Source organism: Nicotiana sylvestris, chromosome 3 (assembly GCF_000393655.2).
Source record: "Nicotiana sylvestris chromosome 3, ASM39365v2, whole genome shotgun sequence".
Classification (NCBI taxonomy): Eukaryota; Viridiplantae; Streptophyta; class Magnoliopsida; order Solanales; family Solanaceae; genus Nicotiana; species Nicotiana sylvestris.
Window position 1 is genome coordinate 136,324,546 of NC_091059.1, and position 15,455 is coordinate 136,340,000.

The window sequence follows — 15,455 nt, forward strand, 5'->3', positions numbered from 1 at the left end:
TAAGAATGTAGCACTCAATTCAAGGATTTGTGAAAAGTTTGCTCATCTCTCAAAAGAATGTCACAAGTACGGCTTTAAGTACCATATGCTTTCCCCTCATGTAAATCACCACTAATACAAGTTCAGTCGGCTTGAAATCTCGTAGGGCCTTTTCGAAATGTAATAAAGGCTTTTAAACAAAGGTAGGAAATGTTGGAATAGAAACTGGTTTATCTTTCCTTAAGCACTCCATTTTTTCTTTTTGGCTCTTGTTTTGCTGATTCTTTGAGGCATTTTATTTTTCCTTAGGGGAACTAGAGAGACTTAACATCACTCTTTCTTGGTCATGATATTCATTTTCTTCTTCTTTGTTTTCTCCATGCTTTGCATTGAATCACTTCAACTTTTCAACTTATTCACCTTTTTTTGCATTTTTCTTTTGTTTTTTCTTTTTCTTTGCCTTTCCTTTTCTTCATTTCTTTTCTATTTTTATGCCTTGATACCACTTTCAAACTCCTCGTTTCTCTCCCAAACTTATGTTTCGGTCAATTGCTTCTCAAGAGTGTTAAGGAAAGCTCGGGTGCCAAGAGAGGGTCACTACAAAATGGGTAAGGCTTGTAACGTGGTTATCAAATGAGAAAGGTCTTAGGCTCATATGGGTTGACTAGGGATAGCAACATTGGGTGGACATGAAAAATTTCAAAAGGGCCAAGGAGAGCCTACAATCACCTCTCAAGCCAAGCAAAACTTAAAATTTCGCCTAGAAACACATTCAGGTCAAGATCTAAACCATTCGCACGGGTACTTGGACTTGCAACAAAAATCTCACTTCTCACACAGCTGGATTGTTAAAGAGGATAGAGTCGAGGGCCCATAACAACCATATTCAAGATTTAAAATCACTAATGGTTCAACAAAACAACTCGATGATTGCTTAAGTCAATACAAGAGTCAAAAGGTCACTAGCTAGAGCTATTTCTTTCCATGAACTTGTTCTTAATCATAAGCACGTAGTTAAGTGTGTTGGTACCAAGTGAAGCATGCTCGACTCTTCTAGTTCAACTCAATTAGGTCCTTTTATTCATTATTACTACTATTCTAACTAAAACATCAAAAACAGGCTCAATCCCTTAAGAAGGTTGTCACGCCATCCATCGTTGGGAAGAGTCACCCGGTTCACACAAAAACTACCTTTGGAGAGTGTCGCACCTCCTTTTTCCGCACCCGCGGGGGGCGTAGGGAGTTTTCTCCAATTAAAGGACAGTCGAAACGGGATTTATTTATTTATTTCAGAGTCGCCACCTGGGAATTTTAAAGCGTCCCAAGTCACCAGTTTTAATCCCTGAATCGAGGAGAATATGACTCTGTTTGTTATTCTGCGAACCAGAAATCCTGAGTAAGGAATTCTGTTAATCCGGAAGAAGGTGTTAGGCATTTCCGAATTCCGTGGTTCTAGCACGGTCGCTTAACTGTTTTTTATTCTTGGCTTATCTTGATTTTACATTTTTATTGCAGGATTTTGTTACCGCTTCTGTTTATTGTTTACAATTATATAAACGAATTACGCGTACGTATATTCGTATTATATACCTTTTATAATTACAGAGAATCGTGCCACGCATACGTGTACACAAAAGGTTGATAATATTTTTTTTTATATTTTTATTATATATAAAAAAAATCATACGTTCGAAGTTAGAAATAAAATTAAGAACACCGTCGCCCTTGTATGATTAAACAGTGAACTGCACATCTCGGGTTATATGAAATTATTTTAACATCCTTAGAGAAATCCCTTTTATTAAATATTTGCTCGAAGTTGTGCGAACGCATAATCCGAATTTGCTTTTAAAAATATAATCAGGTTACGCGAACGCATCTCTAATCGCGCAAAATATTTGTAATGGTATTATGGATTTTCCACAAATTGTTTATTATATTCATACATTTTTATGTGAAAATCATGAGAAATTCCCATTTTTAGAGGCCCTTAAATTCTTTGAAAAGAATTCACAATTTATTAAATGTTTACAGCTGATTATATTTTCACATATGAATTATATTCTTTCGAGCCATTCAAATTTTAGGAGTAAAATAAACAAAGTGTGATTAAGACTACCATTTTTCTCGTAAATACAATATCTATATATATACCCAAAAATGAATTGCATATGAAACTAAAAAAAAATGATTTATAAAGGGAAGAGATATTTTTGAAGAATTTTCATTATTTTTATTTAATGCAAATTCTATTTCTACTTACCATTGATATAAAATGTTGCAATTCGTGCTTATACATCTCATCTCATTCTCATATACTTGTTTTTAATCTAATAGGCGAAATTATTTTAATTAATTCTGCTTATGATTGAGTTTGGGATATATACACATAATCAAACCAATTTGATTCTCAATCTATGTGAATTATTGCTAAACACTACTTTCGCATTGTATAAATTCCTAGGCCCTTTGTTATTAAGAAAGAGAATAAGTCTACTTGTTGACTTAATAAAATGATATTGCATACAACATTATTCGCCGTATCTTTGACATTGTGAACATAGCGGATTTTACTAAGGCAACTTTCAACTATTGATTATAAACATAACCATTGTTATGCCATAATATAGCAAAATGCAACCAACATCACCTAGCTTTAAACAACAACTAACTACTAACCAAATAGTCCAATAATGTATTTTTCCTTGATATTTTCATATTATGCTGCACCTAACTAACAATACCATAAAGTTCAAAAAATGGCCAACTTTCTGCCATGTTCCTTATTTTGACAGCTCAAATATGACTAAACTAATGAGATTTCGGAATGGCTAACATTATTACAAAGCTTTTATACGAATTTCAAAATAAAACAATTAACTTATAGCCATCGTGTTGAATTCACTACTAGTTAACTAACATGAAACAAAATTGAAATTTAAACTAATGAACTCGGACAATTGGAAAACAGAATTATAATTTCCAAGCTTCACTTATTTGTCATGTTGAAGCTCTTCATAACATGAGTTTAAAAGATATGTACCTGGAAATAAAGGTAGAAGGAGTAAATTTCAGCAATAATAGCAGCAACAAAACACCGGCAGAATATACCAATAACACAACAAGTCTGAACAAGACCCGTTAACCCAGATGAACAGTGACAGAAACTTGAGAAAAAATTTCAGATTCAAACTGAACAATATCCACAAACAAACAACGGACAGATTCTAGAAGAATAACATTTTTCAGATTTCAGTTTCTTTCCTGTTTCAGATTCCTATTTCTGATTTTTCTGTTTCTGCTTTTGTATCTGTTTCAGATTGTGTGTGTGTGTGTGAATGTTCTCTTTTCTATTTCTTTTTCTGTTTTCTTCCTCTCTTTCCTCTTCTTACAAAATAATCTGAGTTCTTTTCTTTTCTTCAAAATCTCAGTCTTAAAAATCTCTCTCCAAATCTCCTCCTAAAATCTGTGTCCTGCTTCCTGTATTTATACAGGTCTGTCCCTTTCTTTTTAAGTGCTGCCTGGACCCCTTTTTGTTATCTAAGGCAGATTTTCCCTTAAAATCTGCCACTGAACTGCTTTTTCTTATTCAAACAGCACTAAGGATACCTTTACTTTATTTCAGCCCCTCCACTTCCTTTGGTTTCCTATTATCCTATTAGATTAACAGCCACTAACACTCCACTTCCAGCACACTAGTACTAACACTGTTTTTTACTGTTTCATTCCCAGAAATGCCCTGAAATCCTACTGTTATTACTGCCCATTAATACAAGATAAGAATCTATTATGAAACAGATTTAAAAATCTGTTCAAACCTAATTATCAACCTGATTTAAAACAGCTAATACAGATTCTCTTAAGTTCCTAACACAGTTGTATCTACCCAACAATTGTGAAATTGAATTTGAACCTAACATCACAACAACATTATATTGAATTCAGCATATCAATCAAGCTGAATTTCAACATTGGACTAAAATTAAACAAATACAGGAGCATTGTCAATATACTGACAATGCCCTGAAACTTAAAGTTCAGGAAACAACATATACACAACATTTATTTTGACAGACTTATTGATTCACAAACGAGTATTAATCAACTGACTATCAAATACGAAACAACTGATTACAACAAAATAATCCATCCAAAACAGGTTGTTTCAATCAACATTTTCAGGAACAGGATTTATAACACAACTAATTGACGAATTTAATCGAGTCGATTACACACATTGTAAATAATCATAACCAACAGAAACAATTCACATTTTGATCAAATAGACGGGTAGGAGACAGAATCACAGAAATAATCAAAAACATGAAAAATTACACAGGTTATTAAAACAAACAACTATACATACGTAGGAAACAAAAAGAAAAATAGGGAAAATACCTTTACTTCATCAAATTCAACCGGACTCAAACTCAACTTGGATTCGGACTTTTGAAATCAAACAGACCTTAGTCGAAGTATTTTCAACTGAAAATACTTCGACTAAGGTCGATTAAACCTCAATCCCTCGTTTGAATTGAAAAAATTCCAAGATTGGAAAATTTTTAGGGTTTCAGATTTTGGATCTTAAATCCGAACACTTCTGGGCAGATTCGAAGGGAACCAAAGATGACACAAGGGTGAGGGAAGCCTAGGGGTCATTTGGTGTTAATTTGGAAGGAATCTGAGTGAGTTCATTTTTGATTCGAACCTTCAAAGGAAGATTCGAAGAGTTCTGAGGGGATTCGAACCAAACCAACACTAGATCCATAGCTAGGGTATCTAGGGGAAGCTGTGGTGTTATTTTGGTGGCCATCGGAGAAGATAAAGTTTTCAGGCCAACCTTCGATTTAAGATTCGAAGAGTTGGTGATTGATTTGAAGGAAACCAATGCCAGATCCGTGAAGAGGAAGTTGTGAGGAGTCTGGGGTGTTAAGGTGGTGACCGGTGGCGTTGTTGCCGCCGGGTTTCAGGCGATGGGATGCTAGGGCGGCTAGGGTTAGGGGTGTGTTTGAGGACGATGATGAACATGAAAGGAGGGGGGTGTTTAGTTAGGGGGCCGGGGTAAGGATTTGGGGTTTATATAGGGGGAAGGTGGATTGATACTGGCCGTTAGATCAGGCAGAATGGATGGCCAGGATCTATATGCTTACATGAACGGCGTCGTTTTGGTTTAGTTGGGGAATGGGTCGGCCCGGGTACTGGATCGGGTAAGGATCAAGGGTTAGGTCAAAATCCTGGGAGCCCTTGGATCAAAAGTAATGAACGACCCCGATCTATTGCAACCATACGACGCCGTATGGTTTGCATTTGAAATTATATGGCCGGGCATCATCAAACTGTGTAGTATTTGCCCTATACTACGTCGTTTGATGGTCTTTGGGTTGACTGACTTGGGCTGGGTTAAAATGTATTGTTTTGGACCTGAATTTTTGTCAAATAAATGGCCTAGTCCGTTTTTTTACATTTTAATCAACTCTTTTCAATTTCCAATTTTATTTTTTAATTATTAAAATCCTAATTAAAATTATTAAAAACAAAAATTATCATTACAAAAATACTGATTACTTTTAACAATTATTAACACATAGACAAAACATTAATCACACAGTGAAACATTTAAAATAGAACCAATGCATATCTTGTGATTTTATTTTTAAATCAATTATTAAATGCATAATTAAATCCTAGATATGCATGAAACATATATTTTTATTTTTATTTTGTTTAATTATAACAAAGCAAACATTTACGGACAACACAAATAATTTACAAACACCACACAAATTCTAAAAATTGCACACTAAAAGAGATTTATTTTATTTTTGATTTATTTTGGAATAGTTTTCGTGAGGCAAAAATCACGTGCTCACAGCTGCCCCTCTTTGTGCGGAAACTCGAAGAGTTTTCGTGCAAAGATAAAGTGAGCGGATACGAGCGATTTTTGCCCGTTCAAATACTCCGTGGGAAGCATTTTTTGAAAGATTTGACCGAACCTCTGCTTCAAAGGTTTCCTACATATCCTTGGCTATAAAGGAATCAGGTCAATGTAGTTCGGGAAGTTTTGGGTAGTTGGGACTATCATGGGACTGTGATGTTACTGCTGTTTCGTGCTGCTTTTACTGCTTGCTGACCTCCTTATTACACCTTGCTGCAAAGGTAATACAAAAAGCAAAACTAGACTATGGTACATGAATTATAAAATCTTATCTAGATCATGCCCTTGCGTTTCTTATTGTCTTGATATCTTGGTGACTCTTGGGCATTTGGCTTATTTCGTATTCCTTTTCATTGTGTCCCGTATTTTCTTTATCTGTTTGGGACTCTTGTCGTTTCCTGCTGGGGACTTTGTTGGACTCCTCTGCTTTATTGACTCTAAGTGTGCTCCTTTCTCATATGAGTGGGTTTTTGATTTCAATGCTTCAATTATATTCCCTTGTTCTCCAGGTGGGCGCCTGACTTCTGTTGCTTCAATTCTTCATCCTCATTCTCCAGGTGGACGCCTGACTTCTTCTTAACTTTTTTTATCCTCATTCTCTAGGTGGACGCCTGACTTCTTCTTAACTTTCTTCATCCTCATTCTCCAGGTGGATGCCTGATTTCTTCTTTAATTCTTCATCCTCATTTTCCAGGTGGACGCCTGATTTCTTCTTAATTTTTCATCCTCATTCTCCAGGTGGACGCCTGACTTCTTCTTTTCATCCTCATTCTCCAGGTGGACGCCTGATTTCTTCTTTTCATCCTCATTCTCCAGGTGGACGCCTGATTTCTTCTTTAATTCTTCATCCTCATTCTCCAGGTGGACGCCTGATTTCTTCTTAATTTTCCATCCTCATTCTCCAGGTGGACGCCTGACTTCTTCTTTTCATCCTCATTCTCCAGGTGGACGCCTGATTTCTTCTTTTCATCCTCATTCTCCAGGTGGACGCCTGATTTCTTCTTTAATTCTTCATCCTCATTCTCCAGGTGGACGCCTGATTTCTTCTTAATTTTTCATCCTCATTCTCCAGGTGGACGCCTGACTTCTTCTTTTCATCCTCATTCTCCAGGTGGACGCCTGATTTCTTCTTAAATTTTTCATCCTCATTCTCCAGGTGGACGCCTGACTTCTTCTTCAATTTCTTATCCTCATTCTCCAGGTGGACGCCTGATTTCTTCTTAAATTTTTCATCCTCATTCTCCAGGTGGACGCCTGACTTCTCCAATTCTTCATCCTCATTCTCCAGGTGGACGCCTGATTTCTTCTTAACTCTCATCGGGTTTTTCCTAACACCAATGTTGTTTTTGCCCCTGTTTTTTAAATCCAAGAAAACTTTGTTAGTTTTAAAAAACAGGATGGTTAACTGTGGCATTCTTGCCGACGGTGGGGCTTCTCTGTCTTGTTTTGTTGCCTTGGAATGGCTGAAAAGACTATTTGTCCTTGTAATTGATCCTTAACTATAGGATCCCCCTCTGTATGTTTTCCTTCAAACCCTTTTAACCGTAATCATATATTCTCCTGACATTGCTGATCCACTTTTGATTCCACTTTTCTTACACCCATATCTTATTATTTTTTATTACCTCTTGCCCATCATGGCCGTATTTTTGTCCTATGCAACCTTGAATCTTGGTAGTATACCTTGACATTCTTTCCTATTTGTTTGGAACAAAACTCATCTCAAAAGCTTTAGAAGAGTAAGATTATTAGTGACGAAAACATGATGATTTCGACAATCTAAAAAGAAAAATCCAAATTTGGGTAATTGTTGGAGAAGGAATAAAGGACTTATCTGATTGGAGTTACCGGCGCCAATGATCATGGCATGCAATTTGGATTAATCAACCCAGTCTTTTAATCAATCTCCTTTCAATTGTCTCATTTTTGTTTTCCCCAAAATTTCCATAACCCAACTTCATTTTTCATTTTACAGACCTGTTTGACTTGCAATATCTCAAAGAGTTTTTACCGACAAACCTTCCTCATTTGTTCATTTCTTACTTCCTTTTTGCCTTATGGTGCCTGCGAAGGTTTTCACCAATAAGACTCTCTCATTTTACTTTCTCTCAACTTATGTCATCTTATGGTGCCCGTGTGGGTTTTCACCTATAAGCCTCTCTCATTTTTACTTTCTTTTCTTGTTTGTACTAGAGTGTTATGAACCATCTTCATTTGCTTGACTCAGCATTTTTCTAAGATTGATCGAAAGGTCTTTTTGGTATGTGGTTGGAAATGGAAAGGTATCAAAAGCTAAACAGTTTTGGTATGTGTTTAAAATTACAACTCTTGGAATCTTTTTCTTATTTCCAATACAATTCTTGCCCCAGTTTCTTGATTGGGGTCGCTTGATGTTTCTTTTTGTGCACATTATGTATATTGTGCACCCTATGACCCGAGCCGTGAGGCGCCTACGTATCCTTCTTTGAGGAATCAGGTCAAACGTAGTTCACTAAATAATAGTGATTTTCTTTCCTTTTTTTTATTATTATTATTTCATATTTGATTTTCATTGATTCCAAGAGAGGGTAGGAAAGAAACAAATATGGATCAAAAGGGAAAGCAAAGGGTATAGTGTTTGGATAGCAGAATAAATTGCCTTTGTCATTCCAATCTTCGAAATAATGCTAAATACAAACATTCAAAAGTTATGCATAATATCTTTTTACCGCATCAGAATTGATCGCCATGTCTATGCATTTGCCTTCAATATCTGTTAAGCATAGTGCACCATTCGATAATACTCTGGTCATAATGAATGGTCCTTGCCAATTCGGGGCAAATTTGCCTTTTGCCTCAACCTGATGTGGAAGAATACGTTTCAGCACATGTTGACCCACTTCAAACTTCCGTGGATGCACCTTTTTGTTGTATGCTCTTGCTATTCTTCTTTGATACAATTGACCATGACATACTGCGGTCAATCGTTTTTCATCGATCAAGTTTAACTGTTCCAGATGGGTTTTGACCCATTCATCATCATCAATCTTTGCTTCGGCGATGATCCGAAGGGAAGGAATCTCAACTTCTGCAGGAATTACTGCTTCAGTGCCATATACCAACAAATAAGGAGTTGCTCCTACTGAAGTGCGAACAGTAGTGCGGTATCCCAATAATGCAAATGGTAATTTTTCATGCCATTGTCTTGAACCTTCTACCATTTTCCGAAGTATCTTCTTTATGTTTTTGTTGGCTGCCTCGACTGCTCCATTCGCCTTGGGCCGATATGGGGTAGAGTTGCGATGTGTAATCTTAAACTGTTGACATACTTCCTTCATTAAGTTACTGTTAAGATTAGCACCGTTATCTGTGATGATCACCTTTGGGATTCCGAATCGACATATGATATTTGAGTGGACAAAATCGACCACAGCTTTCTTGGTCACTGATTTGAATGTTTTGGCCTCAACCCATTTGGTAAAATAATCAATGGCTACCAGAATGAACCTGTGCCCATTGGATGCTGTCGGCTCAATTGGTCCAATCACATCCATGCCCCTGGCAACGAAGGGCCATGGTGCCGATATTGTGTGCAACTCAGATAGTGGAGAATGAATCAAATCTCCGTGTATCTGGCATTGATGACACTTGCGCACAAAACTGATACAATCTCGCTCCATGGTAAGCCAATAGTAACCAGCTCGGAGGATTTTCTTTGCCAACACATATCCACTCATGTGGGGTCCGCAAACTCCTGAATGTACTTCAGACATGACAGCTGTAGCTTGTCTGGCATCTATGCATCTTAATAATCCAAGATCTGGTGTTCTTTTATACAAAACTCCTCCGCTTAAGAAGAATCCATTTGCCAATCGCCTAATGGTCCTCTTTTGATCTCCTGTGGCTTGTGCGGGATATATCCCCATCCTGATATACTCCTTGATGTCGTGGAACCATGGTTCACCATCAAATTCTTCTTCAACCATATTGCAATAAGCGTGCTGATCGTGGACTCGAATATGTAGTGGATCCACATAAGCTTTGTCTGGATGGTGCAACATTGATGCCAAGGTAGCCAATGCATCGGCGACCTCATTATGGATCCTTGGAATATGCCGAAACTCCACTGATTGAAACCGCTGACAAAGATCATGTAGACATTGTCGGTATGGTATGAGCTTCAAATCTCGGGTTTCCCATTCTCCTTGAATTTGATGTACCAGAAGATCCGAATCTCCTATGACTAAAATTTCTTGGATACCCATGTCTGCGGCTAGCCTTAACCCCATAATACAAGCTTCATATTCAGCCATATTATTGGTGCAATAAAATCGCAGTTGAGCTGTAACAGGATAGTGATGCCCTGTTTCAGAAATGATTACAGCTCCTATCCCGACTCCTTTCATGTTAGCGGCCCCATCAAAGAAAAGTTTCCAGCCAGGTTTTTCAATTCGCTCCATCTCGTCGATATGCATTATTTCTTCATCAGGAAAATAGGTTTTCAACGGCTCGTACTCCTCGTCGACCGGGTTTTCAGCTAAATGATCAGCCAATGCTTGGGCTTTCATTGCAGTTCGAGTCACATAGATGATGTCAAATTCTGTGAGCAATATCTTCCACTTTGCAAGTCTTCCCGTTGGCATAGGCTTTTGAAAAATATATTTCAACGGATCCAGACGCGAAATGAGATAAGTGGTGTAGGAAGACAAATAGTGTTTCAACTTCTGAGCTACCCACGTTAGGGCGCAACATGTCTTCTCCAGATGAGTATACTTAACCTCATAAGCTGTGAATTTCTTGCTAAGGTAGTAGATGGCCTGTTCTTTTCTTCCAGTGAGGTTATGTTGCCCCAATACACAACCAAATGAATTTTCCAAGACCGTTAAGTAAAGAATCAGAGGTCTTCCTGGCTCTGGAGGGACCAACACGGGTGGGTTTGACAAGTACCCTTTTATCTTATCAAACGCTTCTTGACACTCATCGGTCCATTTGACCGCAACATCCTTTTTCAACAATTTGAAAATTGGCTCATAGGTTGTTGTGAGCTGAGCAATAAACCTGCTGATGTAATTTAACCTTCCCAACAAACTCATTACTTCAGTTTTGTTCCTTGGAGGTGGCAGTTCTTGGATGGCTTTGATTTTTGATGGGTCTAGCTCGATGCCTCGCCGACTGACTATGAATCCTAGCAACTTTCCAGACGGAACTCCAAATGCGCATTTGGCAGGGTTAAGCTTGAGGTTGTACCTGCGAAGTCTTAAGAAGAATTTCCTCAAATCCCCAACGTGGTCGGCCTGATGCTTTGATTTTATGATTACATCGTCCACGTATACCTCAATCTCCTTGTGTATCATATCATGAAACACTTGTGGTCATCGCTCTCATGTAGGTTGCTCCGGCGTTCTTCAAACCGAATGGCATTACCCGGTAGCAATAAGTTCCCCATGGTGTGATGAATGCCGTCTTTTCTGCATCTTCTTCATCCATTAGAATTTGATGATACCCGGCATAACAATCCACGAAAGACCCTATATCATGCTTGGCACAATTATCGATCAAAATATGGATATTGGGTAATGGGAAATTATCCTTCGGACTTGCTTTGTTGAGATTGCGGTAGTCGACGCATACTCTAATTTTGCCGTCTTTCTTTGGCACAGGAACGATATTAGCTAACCAAACAGGATATCGAGTGACTCGAATGACCTTTGCTTCCAACTGTTTGGTGATTTCTTCTTTAATTCTCACACTCATATCAGGCTTGAATTTTCTTAGCCTCTGCTTGACAGGAGGCACCGTTGGATCGGTGGGCAATTTGTGAACCACTAAATCAGTGCTCAGGCCCGGCATGTCGTCATATGACCATGCAAAAACATCTTTGAATTCTATGAGTGCTTTAATTAACTCTTCTCGGATCTTTGGTTCGAGATGGACACTTATTTTAGTTTCCCGGATATTACTCGTGTCCCCTATATTGATGTCCTCGGTATCACTCAAGTTAGGTTTGATTTTTTCCTCAAAGTGAATTAACTCTTTACTAATCTCTTCAAAAACCTCATCTTCATCATATTCTGATTCATAATCACAATATATTTCTTGAATTAATATTTCGGAACCAGATTGATTTTTAAGACTGGGCTGAGGATTCCTCATGCATGCCATATCACTAGAGCCAGCGTAAAAAGAACTGTACAGAAAAAGAAGAAAGGGAAAAAGAAAACTATCAGGAATGATAATGAAAAAGGAAACTGTATTTTATTGGATGATGAAAGATAACAAGGTTTGCACACTTCAAACAAACTGTAAGATAAGCATTGGGATTACAACCCTGAGGTAACCCAAACAAACTGAAAGAAAATCAAAATAAACTACCAAGACTCCTTTCGAATGGGGAGAGGAGTGGCTTTCCAATTATTAAGCTTTGTTTCTGGCCCAACGAATTGAACTTCTGCGTTGCTACACCCTTCTCCGCTTTCCAACATATTCACATCATTAAACAATTTCTCGAATCTTTCAATTAATTCCTCCTCAGGATTGACCCGGGATTTAGGAATTGTTGTTATCGGGCGATTTTTAGCACCGGTCTTGACAAAAGACTTTGACAGATGTGGGACTGGTTTTGGAAGAACCCATGCCTTGTGTTTCAGCTTTCTGGCCTTTTTCACATCGGTGATAGTGGGTATAAATCCCAAACCAAATGTTCCCCAGTTCTCGGGGAGAGATACTGGTTGTATAATTCCTTGCAAAGATGAGCCCAGACCTTTGCCGGGTATAAAACCATTTTTTAACATTTCATAGGCTACCATGACTGATGCAGAGGTTATCTTTGGATTCGGAAGGTACTTCCCCTCTGGAATTTTCTCTACCGACACTGTATCGGACACTTGGTATACCCATGGTCCCTGGTCATTTTCTATTCCCTCGACCGGTACAATGGCACTGCTGTGAGCATTTAAACTTTCTTCCCCATGCACAACTATTTCTTGATGATCCCATTCAAACTTGACCGCCTGGTGTAGTGTTGACGGGACTGCTTTAGCAGCATGGATCCATGGTCGACCCAACAACAAGTTATAAGAAACAGTTATGTCCAACACTTGAAATTCCATTGTGAATTCAACCGGCCCTAGTGTCAGTTCCAACACTATGTCGCCACATGAATCTCTGCTTCCACCGTCAAACCCCCGTACGCAAATACTATTCTTCTGGATCCTCTCTTCTTTGATTTTCAATTTGCTTAAAGTGGAGAGAGGGCAAATGTTTGCACTTGATCTGTTGTCAACCAATACCCGGGTTACTACGGAGTTTTCACATTTCACAGTGAGGTAAAGAGCTCTGTTGTGCTCGGTACCTTCCACAGGCAATTCATCATCAGAAAATGTAATTCTGTTTGCCTCAAAGATTCTGTTGGCTATTCTTCCCAAATGATTTACAGAGATTTTTTCAGGAACATGAGCCTCATTCAGGATTTTCATCAAAGCCAGACGGTGCTCCTCTGAATGGATCAGTAATGACAACAATGAAATTTGAGCGGGCGTCTTCTTCAATTGATCCACAATAGAATAGTCATGAAGTTTCATTTTTCTTAAAAACTCTTCCGCTTCTTCTTCCGTCACAGCTCTCTTTATTGGTGTTGGATTATTTTTAGTTTTTCTTAACTCTTCGGGAGTAAAACATCTTCCCGAACGAGTCAAGCCTTGCACCTCACACACTTCTTCCTTGACTTCTTTTCCCTTGTACATTACAATCACCCGTTCATAGTTCCATGGAATGGCCTTGTTGTTGATCACTGGTAGCTGGGTTACAGGTGTGATAATAACCCGATCTACACGGGCTCCTTCCACGACTACAATGGGTTTACTGGCAACCCCTGGTACTATCACTTTCAACCTTTCTTGCTTTGTGGTAACCTTGCTCGAAGACCCCTTCTCGTCTACCATAGATGGTTCATCACCATTTCTGCTCTGCTTAGGTACCGGCTTCTCCTCTGTTAACTGCTTATCTGGCTTGGCTTCATGAGACTTGATCATCATGACAGTTTGTGACGGCTTCTTTGTCTCCCCATCAGCTTGTATGATTTCTATCATATTGGCCTCCTGATGGGCTGGCATCGGATTTCTATTGATATTGGGAGCTTCGAGGTTTTGAACCTCGATTTTATTAGTATCAATCAGCTCTTGTATTGCATTTTTCAAATGCCAGCATTTCTCCGTATCATGGCCTGGTGTACCGGAGCAATACTCACAGCTAATGGTGTAGTCCAAATTCTTTGGAGGAGGATTGGGTAGCTTGGATTGTATTGGTCTTAGCATGTCCAGCTGTCTCAGCCTGTGGAATAGACTAGTGTAAGACTCTCCCAATGGAGTGTAGGTTTTCTTTTTCTGTTCCCTTTCTCCCCTGAATGCTGGCCTAGGCCTGTAACCTGGTCCGGGATAGGCTCGTAGGTAAGTACTTGGTATAGCAGGAGCACGCCAATTAGCGTGAACAGGTGGCTGATTGTATGCTTGTGCATGGTTAATGGAAAAATGAGGCTCTGAAGGGTGATAGTAGTGTTGGGATGAATCGCGGTGGTAAGTTGATTGGCGAGGTCGTTGTTGATTATAGTAAGGCGGTGAACTTCTGGGTCCCGACCAAATTCCTGAATCAACTACCGCTGCTTCCTCCCTCTTCTTTCTTCCGATTCCTCCTACCCCGCCTTGAATAGCTTGAGTAGTCACCTTAATTTCTGAATAGCTCATGATTTTATTTGTCTTGAGGCCTTCTTCCACCATACCTCCCATTTTTACTACTTCGTTGAATGATTTACCTACTGCTGAAACCAAATGGGCATAGCAAGTTGGTTCCAAGGCTTGGAGGAAGTAGTCTACCATTTCACTCTCCTTCATAGGAGGATCCACTCTTGTTGCCTGTTCTCTCCACCGGAAGCCATACTCTCTGAAACTTTCATTGTGTTTCTTCTCAAATTTTGTCAAAGATAATCGATCTGGGATTATTTCCAGATTATATTGGAAATGGTATGCGAATGCCTGTGCCAGGTCATCCCAGGTGTACCATCTCCCATGGTCTTGGCGTGTATACCACTCCAAAGCTGATCCACTTAAACTTTGACTGAAGTAAGCCATCAATAATTCGTCCTTTCCCCCAGCTCCTCGCATCTTGCTACAGAAACCCCTTAAGTGGGCTACTGGGTCGCCATGCCCATTGTATAGGTCAAATTTAGGCATCTTGAAGCCAACTGGTAATTGTACATTTGGGAACAAGCACAAATCCTTAAAAGCTACACTGACTTGCCCACCTAATCCTCGCATGTCTCTGAACGATTGTTCTAGACTTTTGACCTTCCTGAACATCTCTTCTTGCTCAGCATTTTTAGCTGGCTTGTCAATTTCGGTTGGGAGGTCAAAACGAGGAGTAGTTGAATGGATTCGGAGGCTTTGAGGGTGGGCTCCGGGGGTAATATTGGTTGTCCTGGGCCTGGAATGTAGGCTCACTAGGAGATTTGTGGAGTGTAGCTGTGGGAGGTACCATAAAGACAGGAGTTACAGGTGGAGGAAAGTATGGA